The sequence below is a fragment of the Podarcis melisellensis genome (assembly GCF_964234715.1).
Source record: "Podarcis melisellensis genome assembly, chromosome: 6".
NCBI lineage: Eukaryota > Metazoa > Chordata > Lepidosauria > Squamata > Lacertidae > Podarcis > Podarcis melisellensis.
Window position 1 is genome coordinate 5,376,254 of NC_138538.1, and position 9,196 is coordinate 5,385,449.

Here is a 9,196-nt window from a genome sequence, read left to right on the forward strand (position 1 = left end):
CATTAATTCTCCTCTATCATCACATTAATCACCATGTTTTGATCAGCATTGCTTTCTGATAAGCCTAAGAATCAGGACAGCTGTATTAGTAGCCCCAATTGTCAGCATCAGCCCCATTGCACCTGTGTTGAGGGAACTGCACTATTTGTTGATCACCTATCAGGCTATGCGCAAGGCCTTGTTACTAACATATAAAGTGCTGAACAATTTGAGACCAGGTTATGTGAAAGACTGCCAGCCCCTGTATAGACCGGTTAGATTACTCAGGTAAATTTTACTCATAACACTGCACCTTAAAGAACATCACAGGGCAGTGACCGAAAACCCATTTTCCCAAACCCATTTTCTACTATATATAGTGACCCTACACTACAAAATACCTTCCCATCCCCTGCCATATATGGAACATAATCTTATGAGCTGCTTCAGCCATCTTGGGAAGAAGACAACATATGTTTTTGCCTAGGATTTCTCTGGCCCAATAAGATTGGACTCTTACTACTGCTGAATTCCTGTTTATACCTGTTGCTCTTTTTAATAAGTTTTATTTACTGGTTTTATGATACTTGGTTTTAGTGTTAATATTTACAAATCTTTAGGTGGTATAGGAAGTGATTTAGAAATGTTTAAAAATAAATAAATATAATAATCAGCACCCTTCATATTTTCTGAGGTTCAAAGCACATCATTGCATTGTCTCAACCATTTTTACAATCGCGCTGTAAGGCAGGTCCATATTATCGCTATCACCATGTTGCAGAGTTGGGATTTAGTTTGAGACTTGCCTTAGGCCACTTTGGGAATTTACAGTTGATGTGATGTCTCCCTGACAGGCAACTCATGCTCTAACCATGCCCCAACTTTCAAAAACGAATTGGCCCTCATGTTTGAATATGCCTGAAACCTACATCAGGCTTGACTGGTGATACAATAATTTAGGATTCTGACGAGCCAACAGACTGGAAATTAGTATCTCTATATTGCTGAGGTGATGTAGTCTGCATAAATGGTATTATTTAATGGGCATACTTTAAGCAGCTTTCCGTAAGGAGAAAACTTCATGCCAAATAAACTGTTTGCCTTAGATGGAGTCATTATATATAAAACTGAGAATCATAGAGTTGGAAGAGACCACAAGGGCCATCGAGTCCAACCCCCTGCCAAGCAGGAAACACCATCAGAGCACTCCTGACAAATGGTTGTCAATCCTCTGCTTAAAGACCTCCAAAGAAGGAGACTCCACCACACTCCTTGGCAGCAAATTCCACTGTCGAACAGCTCTTACTGTCAGGAAGTTCTTCCTAATGTTTAGGTGGAATCTTCTTTCTTGTAGTTTGGATCCATTGCTCCGTGTCTGCTTCTCTGGAGCAGCAGAAAACAACCTTTCTCCCTCCTCTATGTGACATCCTTTTATATATTTGAACATGGCTATCATATCACCCCTTAACCTCCTCTTCTCCAGGCTAAACATGCCCAGCTCCCTTAGCCATTCCTCATAAGGCATCGTTTCCAGGCCTTTGACCATTTTGGTTGCCCTCCTCTGGACACGTTCCAGTTTGTCAGTGTCCTTCTTGAACTGTGGTGCCCAGAACTGGACACAGTACTCCAGGTGAGGTCTGACCTGAGCAGAATACAGTGGCACTATTACTTCCCTTGATCTAGATGCTATACTCCTATTGATGCAGCCCAGAATTGCATTGGCTCTTTTAGCTGCCGCGTGACACTGTTGGCAAGTTTGTGGTCAACCAAGACTCCTAGATCCTTTTCACATGTACTGCTCTCAAGCCAGGTGTCACCCATCTTGTATTTGTGCCTCTCATTTTTTTTGCCCAAGTGCAATACTTTACATTTCTCCCTGTTAAAATTCAAAGAAGGGCTATTGAATACTTATTGAGAAGCTGAAGGGCTATTGAAAACTTAGTCTGAATACTTGAAAGTCAGATAGTTCTGCAAAATCCCCAACCAACAGTACAAAACATGAGGTATTAGTATTATGATTATTATTGTCCCGCCCCATCTGGCTGAAGTGAGTCTTCAATAAAATTGTCCTCAACGGAATTTCATAGGACCTTCAAACTCTCACATGGGTTCCAAGCACATAATCAGTAGAATGGAAATGTGGAAAGAGACCCGCCAAAAATTAACCAACAAACACAGAGTATTCTAAGAATGCACCTGAAGAACCAAAAACATTTTCCAAAGGTGACTCAATGCCAAGTAGAAAGCTGATTCATAAAAGTTACTTGCTCAGAGGTACTTAGCAGACCAAAATTGGAATGAAAGTATAGCTATACGTCCTGACTCAATTGGTTGAAACTCAGAACAGGGTCATTTCATTTGTTACCACCACTGGCATTATCAGCATTGCAGAGCTCTATAAAGACTTCCTGAATGTTGCAGAGAAGTTAAAAAACAAAATATCCCCCTACCCTCAGGTTCGCAGTCTAAAAGGCATAATACAAAAGGAAAAAAGAATGGGAAGGAAAGCAGCTATGGCAGGTTTGAATCTCTGGTCTGCTGTGAGGCATACTGTGTGACCTTGGGTCAGTTACAATTTCTCAGACTAACCTTTCTCCAAGAGTTGGTGTAAGAATAAAGGGGGGGGTGAGGTGACGTCAGGTGCACCATCTTGTCTTTTGTGGAGGAAAGGAAGGACATAAATGCAATAAATCAGATAAATAATATCAGGAAGAAGAAGAAGAGTTTGGATTTGATATCCCACTTTATCACTACCTGAAGGAGTCTCAAAGCGGCTAACATTCTCCTTTCCCTTCCTCTCCCACAACAAACACTACACCACACTGGTTAAAATGTGTTGTAGAAATTAATGGCTTTGTGGCATCTTCCAACTCTACCAGTTATATAAAAGCCAGCTACACTGAGTGGAGGGTTCTTTCGCATCTTGAAGGATTAATGCAACTCGTCACTAGACATGGAGCATACAGTTTACACAGAGATGCAATGCGTGCAATTGAGCCAAATCTACTCTCTGCTTCCTTTGAGCCAGTGTAGTGGTTAAGAGCAGTAGACTCGTAATCTGGTGAACCGGGTTCGTGTCTCTGCTCCTCCACATGCAGCTGCTGGGTGACCTTGGGCTAGTCACACTTCTCTGAAGTCTCTCAGCCCCACTCACCTCACAGAGTGTTTGTTGCTGGGGAGGAAGGGAAAGGAGAATGTTAGCCGCTTTGAGACTCCTTCAGGTAGTGATAAAGCGGGATATCAAATCCAAACTCCTCCTCCTCTTCTTTTTTTGCACTTTGCTTTCTTTCTTGAGCTGTGCCTGGCAAAGGAGAATGCGTTCTCTTCCTGCTGCAGGGAAATAGACTTGGTTTCCCTGAAGGTAAGCCAGCTATGAAGGGATAGGCCAGAAATCTAGACTGCCCAGCTGCTCCCCTCTCTGCACAGTACGACCCTGCTGACAGGGATCTTGCAATGAATGAGCCACATAAAACATGGGAAGACACAAAAAGGAATGGATGCAGCATTTTGTGGACTTGATAAAACCCTACAGTTTCCAGTTCTTTCCATAGCCTTGTTTTTTTCAAAGGAACCATCTGGGCTTAAATGTAAGTATTTGATGCATTCAAAACCTCCCTTTTTATTCCGGTAACTATCCCATATTTTGGATTATTCTCCCTATTGAAGGCTGCAATCCTAAACACAGAGAGACTTACTTGGACAGGACTGACCTACAAGCATTATTATGAAGGACATCTTAAGGGCAAACAATGGAAAGCAGCATGCAGCATTTGGGGGGCTCTTGAGGAAGTGATTTAGAGAAAAACCAGTGATACTGCTATGCTAGAGTTGCAGTATTGGTAAACTAGGGCAAAGATACAATCCAATGGGAAGACAGAGAAGCATTTAGCCAGAGCTGAGTCACATCAGAATCTATCTATAAAAATAAAGCAGTTCCTGACTCATTGTATTTGCTGCTTGCATTTGGGAGCTGTCCAGGATTCCCTTTCCCTCACAGAATTTGCTTTCTTGATAATTACTGTAGAACTCACCCATGCTTGATATAATGAAATTCCCTGAAAGATGCAGTAAGATAAAAGGAACAAATATGAGCAATACGTCCTGGAAGTATCACTATAGCATGCTATATGGCAGGTGTGAAAGAGGCTTGGAAGCTTTTGAAACTGGCACCTCCGTTCTGCAGATACATGTATCTGAAATGCAGAATGACTTGGTAGGGCTGTTTTCCAGGCCATGATGCCTTGGAAAATTGATAAGCATGCTATCAGTAACTCAATGATTGTATGCTTTTCTGTTGCTTTTAAAAGGGACTGGAGCACTATATTTTGTTTTGCTGCACAAGATGACAACAAATAATAATAATAATTTATTATTTGTACCCCGCCCATCTGGCTGGGTTTCCCCAGCCACTCTGGGCGCTTCCACAGAGACCAAAAATACACTAAAATGTCACACATTAAAAACTTCCCTGAACAGGGCTGCCTTAAGATGTCTTCTGAATGTCAGGTAGTTGTTTATCGCTTTGACATCTGATGGGAGGGCATTTCACAGGGTGGGCGCCACCACTGAGAAGGCCCTCTGCTTGGTTCCCTGTAGCTTTGCTTCTCGCAGGGAGGGAACCACCAGAAGGCCCTCGGCGCTGGACCTCAGCATCCGGGCAAAACGATGGGGGTGGAGACGCTCCTTCAGGTATACTGGACCGAGGCTGTTTAGGGCTTTAAAGGTCAACACCAACAGTTTGAATTGTGCTCAGAAATGTACTGGGAGCCAATGTAGGTCTTTCAAGACCGGTGTTATGTGGTCTCAGCGGCCGCCCCCAGTCACCAGTCTAGCTGCCGCATTCTGGATTAGTTGTAGTTTCCGGGTCACAACACATTTCAAATAAGCCCGCAGACACGCCTGCTGAAAATCGGTTCCCACTTCTCTCCCACCACTAGTATTCAAACAGCTCCCTCATTCTAATCTTGCCCCACCCCTTGCCTCTGACTTCCCTTCTTCCCACATTCCTGATGCAGCTGGTGCTGGCAGAGGCTCCTCATGCCAAAGGCTGACGAGCAGAAATAAATGACCATGACTATGCTCTCTCCCCTCCCGCCAACAACCTCCACTGCCGCTGCTTGTCTCAGCCCCAGGGATTGGCTAGAGGGTTGCTGATCCTTGGCTCTGGACATGCTTGAGTGCAGGAGCATACTCCCTCGTCTCTGCTTGCAAAAGTGCCTGCATGCTGCTTGCTGCCAGGAATATTCCCTGCTGTCATCATGGAAGCTAGGCAGTGGGAAGCAGAGAAGAATCTGACCCCGTTGTTTTCTCTTGCTACTGTGGAAGGTTGCTCTTCTTGAGACTTTTTTCCATCTTGCTGCTGACACAGACATTCATCTTAGTATAGAGTGGGAAGAGACCCCAAGGATCAACTAGTCTTACCCATTGCAATTCAGGTACCACATAGAATCACTGATAGATGGCCATCCAATATAATGAGCAGTAGTTCAGGCTAAACATACCCAACTACCACAACCGTTTCCCATAAAGTTTGGTTTCCAAACCATTGATCATCTTGGTCACCCTCCTTTGCATATGTTCCAGCTTGCCAATATCCTTCTTAAATTGTGGACACAGAATTCCAGGTGTGGTCTAATCAAGGCAGAATAGAGCAGTACTATGATTCCTCTTGATTGGGACACTATTTCTGTTGATGCAGCTGAGAATAGCATCCATTTTTTTTGCTGTTGCATCACACTGTTGACTCATGTTCAACTTGAGGTCTACGTAAGACCCCCTAGCTCCTTTTCACAGGTGTCCCCCATCTTATATTTGTGTAGCTGGTTCATCCTGCCTAAGTGTTGTTGGCATCTGTCGGTCTCAGGAGACAATGGAAGAGTGAGGGGGGTGGGATGGGGCACGGGAGAGAGGGACTGGGGTGGCAAATTCTAAGTTCTTTTATTTAGTGTATGCTTGGGGTTTTTCTGTCAGCGTCACTTGGGGAAGTTCTCTTTCTATTTGCTTGTTATGTTTCCTTGGTGGTGAGAGAGGTTGGGGTGGCCTAGGGTGTGGTTGATCATCTTTGGCTGGCTGCAGTGGGATTTGTTTGTGCGTGGGTGAGGTGGGTTGTCGGGTTAAGTTAGCCATATTGAATCGTATGCTGTCAGTGGGTTATGAGCTCTTTCTAGTGTGAGACGGCATTGTTATCTTGGAAGATGTTCAGTAGGGCCAGTTCTGGGATGACTTCTAGTACCTGTTTAGTTATTTTGCTTATTTCTGGTTTGGCTGTGCACACTCCTTTTCTGACTGGGTCCACGATTACTTGGTTTGGAGGGATCTGCTGGTTCAGACACAGCATATCTCTGAGAAGGCCCCACGAGGGATCATGGGGAGGAGGTGTGAGGAAAAAACTGTTGTGACATTGATTTCTTGGGCAACTTGGAAGGGCTGTGGTGGGATCCAGAAACGGCAACTTCCAACTGTTCTCTTCTCCATCAGCTTGGGAGCTTTTTCTGAGATGCTTGCGGGGTATGATAGCATCCTTTGTTGTTTGAGCATCTTTATCAAGATGTTAATAGATCTGCCTGCCTTTGATCAGTTGTGCTTCAAGGGAAACTCACCAGTCCTCTGATTCTTTCATATTTTCCAGCCCAGATAGATGTTAACCAAAGGATCTCACAATAGTCATCTCCTTGCAGGAGCAAGAAAGCACAGGAGAATCAGATGCACCACAAGAGCATCTTGGATGGAATGGCTCTCAAAGAGGGCTAGACAGTTGCATGGAGGAGAGGCCTATCAAAGGCAACTAGCCATGATGGCTATGCTCAGCCTCCCCTGTTGGAGGGAGCAATGCTTCTGAAAAACACTTGCTGGAAGCCACAGACTCCCCAAATGTGTTTCACCAGGACCCCTTCCTTCCCTCTGCCCCAGTACCTGAGGTTCGTCACGTCTCTCCAGGGATTTGACCAGAACAAAGTATATATTGGGAAAAGGCTCCCTCCCTGCAAAGAATATGGAGGAAACAGCAGGCGCCTGGCTCCCAGCCATGCTAGCACCAGTCTGGCGCATGAGAGTGGGGGACACGGGAAGGAAGCATTCCTATAGTATAGGGCACTCAATTGGCATTTCCACCTACCTGAACTCTGAGCCTTTCCCACCTTGTTCTGGACTGCTTCTCTTTTAAGAAAGATGCAAGTTCTTGCTGCTGAAAACCACTTCTGGGGAGAGTGTTCCTATGATTCCCAAATGTTTCAGAAGCATCTTTTTGTTCCTTTAACTGATTGATATAATCATAGTATGGAACCCCCAGGAATGCAAGGATCCTGCCCACAGCCAGCCCTGGCTGGGCTCCAAATGCCAGCATTTTGGTTACCATTGCAGTTCTGCATGGTGTGGAGAAAGGGGAGAGAGAAATGTGTTGCTTACACTCTCATAACACTGATATGAGATGCAAACCATGTAGCCCTTTCAATAAGTAAAGTCTAAAGGGCTGTCACATGGAGGATGGAGCAAGCTTGTTTTCTCCTGCTCCAGAGGCCCTTAGGGCCTGAAGCAGTGACTCTCCTTCCTTGGAGGTTTTTAAGCAGCGCTTGGAAGGCCATCGGCCATGGATCATCTAGTTGAGATTACTGCATTGCAGAGGGTTGGACTAGATGACCCTCAGGGTCCCTTCCAACTCTACAGTTCTATGATGCTATGTTTTAAAGAGCTTCCAATGTGCCTTTTAGACACATTAAAAAGGTAAAGGTACCCCTAACCGTTAGGTCCAGTCGCGGACGACTCTGGGGTTGCGGACTTTACTGGCGAGGGAGCCGGCGTATAGCTTCCGAGCCATGTGGCCAGCATGACTAAGCTGCTTCTGGCAAACCAGACCACAGCGCCACCCGCGTCCCCTTAAAGCACATTACTTCTTCCGAAATGATTTGTGCAATTGTGGCTTCCCTCTCACAGACCCACAATCCCCAGAACCTCTAACAGACTACAATTCCCAGGATCATTTGGGGGAAGACACCTGGTTTTTAGAACAGGGATGGAGAAGCTGCAGTTTGCTCACCCCCATTTCCTGGGAACCAGGAATGGGAAGCTCAAGTGCTTCTAACGGATTATAGAGAGCTGCGTGAATAAAATATTGTAATAGGGTTATTACGGTAATTGTATCAGAATTATTATGGGAATGTTAAGGAGGGAGGGGAAAAGAGAGATTGTGGAATTCTGGAGGTGAGTGATGATTGGATGAGGATTTGAAGGGGAGTTTAAATGCGAGGCAGTTGAGGGTCAGTTGAGAGCAGTGGGTTCTGGAGGGGGTGGTTGGGCAACTAACTATTCAGTTTAGGATCAGTAGTCTAGTCGTCATTTTTGTAGTAAAGCAGCATATAAGAGAATTTGAGGCCATAAGCTTGTTGGGATTCGCAGGATACTGGATAAGTCTGCAGGCTTCAACAGGATGATGCAATACTCTGCTGGGTCAGAGTTACTCAGCAGGAGTGTGATTAGTGTGATTGGCTATCACCTGTTTTAAAAGGAAAGCCTGTTTAACAGTGGGGGTGGTGGTGCTGTGGTGGAGAGTATTCGTTTGTAAGTACTCTGTATGGACTGTTTCTTTTGTAAATGCCTGTATATAGCTCACATTAAAAAGACTGCACTGGAAAAACCTGGAACTCTTAGCGTCTCTGCTGAAAGTGCCGCGTGGAATACGCAACAGGGTTATGGGCCCAGCACGCTTCCGCTGCACAAGAGTACAGGTGGCAGTTATCTAGCCGTGGGTGCTGGAGGTGAGCTGCAGGGATGGAGCAGTCCAGAACTGGCGTGTTGCTGGAGAAGCTGACGGCCACGAACTACAGCACCTGGTCGGTCCGCATGCAACACTTCCTCAAGCGTGAGGGCCTGTGGAAAGTGGTGGAAGAGCCACCGCAGCCCCCTGAGGAGGCCCAGCTAGAAAAGGATGAGAAAGCTTTGGCTACGATCATCCTTGGAGTGGACAACAGCCAGCTAGTCTACGTAGCTGATAAGGTGACGGCAAGTGAGGCGTGGAATGCGCTCAAGGCTGTCCATGTGCGAGAGACAGCTGGCTCACTGATAACATTGACCCGGAAGAAACCGGGGGACTCCCTGGTAAACTACCTAAAATTCCTAACAGGCTGTTTCCAGGAGCTAGCCTTAAGAGGGAGGCCTGTGGGGGAAGAGGACAAAGTCTTTATAGTCCTGAGTTCCCTTGATGACAGCTATGATATGCTGGTCA